Source organism: Oncorhynchus nerka, linkage group LG3, assembly GCF_034236695.1.
Source record: "Oncorhynchus nerka isolate Pitt River linkage group LG3, Oner_Uvic_2.0, whole genome shotgun sequence".
In the NCBI taxonomy this organism is placed as follows: Eukaryota; Metazoa; Chordata; class Actinopteri; order Salmoniformes; family Salmonidae; genus Oncorhynchus; species Oncorhynchus nerka.
The window spans coordinates 25712807-25715242 of record NC_088398.1 but is presented as its reverse complement, the minus strand read 5'-3'; positions in this window follow the sequence as shown (position 1 = coordinate 25715242).

Genomic DNA, 2436 nt, shown 5'->3' with positions numbered 1-2436 from the left:
CTACCAGTTGTTGTGACTTTGGCTATGGATATAGAAGATCATTTATGATTGAATTTACTGGAATAATTAATTGATCTAATTAATTATGTTATTTTATGCAAAGTAATCTAAGGGCACCATGAAGAGTTTTGATTTAGAGAAACCCCTTGAATTAACTCTATTAGAAGTTATTTAACCATTTTACCCTTAATCCTACATCAACAATAGTCTTAATCAACAGGCAATTTACTATATTCTCATTCTGAATGGTTGTCGAGCTCTCAGACTTCAAGAATCCAATCGCTTGTTAAGGACTTCAATGCAACAACGGATTTACTTCAAATTTGTATTACTAGAGTAACATAGATTGAAAAGGAGGTAGGTACAGTTCCCTTAACCTCTTGCTTCTACTTGGGACGCTTGCGTCCCAACTAGAGCTCTGGAAATGCAAATGCGCTACGCTAAATGCTAATAGTATTAGTTAAAACTCAAAAGTTCATTAAAATACACATGCAGGGTATCAAATTAAAGCTACACTCGTTGTGAATCCAGGCAACAAGTCAGATTTTTAAATGCTTTTCGGCGACAGCATGAGAAGCTATTATCTGATAGCATGCACCAATACACTACAACACAAAAGCACAGCAGGGGACGTAAACAAAATAATTAGCATTTCGGCGTTACACAAACCGCACAATAAAATAGAAAACAGTCATTACCTTTCACCATCTTCTTTGTTGGCACTCCTAGATGTCCCATAAACACTATTGGGTCTTTATTTCGATTAAATCGGGCCATATAAAGCTAAGATATCGTTATATGTAGACTGTGTGATAAACGAAAAAAACAGCGATTTCACAACGTAACGTCATTTTTTAAAATTCAAAAAGTAGACGATAAACTTTCACAAAACACTTCGAAATACGTTTGTAATGCTACTTTAGGTATTAGTAAACGTTAATAAGCGATAAAAATCATCCTTAGGCGATGTAAAAATCATTAGCTGTCGTCTTGGAAAAAATTTCACGAGAGAGCTCTTCCGGAATGATCTGGGTGGAGACCGGAGGTAAGCGGTGCCCCTGTTTCGGTTCAACCAAGAATCAAAGATGATTCAATTCACAAGACTCTAGACAACATGGGGATGCTGTGGGAGTTGAATGCTCGGTCTTATCTAATTCGGCTCACTGTTAACAATTGCTGGAAGTGGCGCAAGGATATTTATTTCCATTTTCTGTGATCAGGTTTTCCTGCACTTTCCGATGTAACGCACGTTATGTTATAGCCACAGTCGTGATTTAACCAGTTTTAAAAACGTCCGAGGGTTTCCTATCCACACATTCTAACCATATGAACGTACTATTATTCCTGGCATGAGTAGCAGGGCGCTGAAATGTTGCGCGATTTTTAACAAAATGTTCAAAAAAGTAGAGGGTCGACTTAAGAGGTTAATAGACACAAGATACAAACGAAAGGTAGTACCATTGATGTGGGGAACTCTATAGATTAATTGAATATGCTTATGTAGCCTACTCGCACGCAGGCAGATATGACAAGACTTTAAAAGGACTTTGGAGAATTGGAAATTCTTATTCTAGAAAACAGGAGAAGTGAAGGAGAGACTGCATCAGTAAAGTTTCACTGCTGTGAAACTATAGGCTCCCTAATTAGGTTAACATCCACCAAGAACAGTGCAGGGATAGTATTGGTTTTTCATATGGAATTCAGTCTTACAATAATAAGTTACTGCCACCACTTTTAAACAAACACAGTGTCCCCCAAAGGGAAATGAAATGCAATGATGTATTTACGTGTATTTTTTGCTGTGTCGTCTGGTTCAGTTGGGTTTCCGTTATGGCAGACGAAACAGGGAAAAGGTCAGTGTTCCTGGCATTGGAGATTACAGCCGAAGAAGCTTTATCCCTCATCGGAGCTCGTCGGTCTCGTCGTTCTCTCTCAATTTGTCAACTCCGTTCAGATAAAGTTTGTTAAAACTTCTTGACGCACCCATCCCTTTAGCGGGATCATTTTCATCAACACCCTCTGAATTGCAGCGCACCAAATTCAAAATATTTAATTTACATGAAATCACAAGTGCAATATAGCAAAACACAGCTTAGCTTGTTGTTAATCCACCTGGCGTGTCAGATTTCAGTACAGCTTTTCGGCGAAAGCATAACAAGCATTTATGTAAGAACAACTCTCTCAGTAGACAAAATATTACAAACACTAGCAGCCAAGTAGATTAGTCACGAAAGTAAAACGAAAGCAATAGATTAAATCGCTTACCTTTGATGATCTTCGGATGTTTGCACTCACGAGATTCCCAATTACACAATAAATGTTATTTTGTTCCATAAAGATTATTTTTATATCCAAAATACCTCCATTTGTTTGGCGCGTTGTGTTCAGAAATCCACAGGCTCGAGTGGTCACGACATCGCAGACGAAAATTCCAAA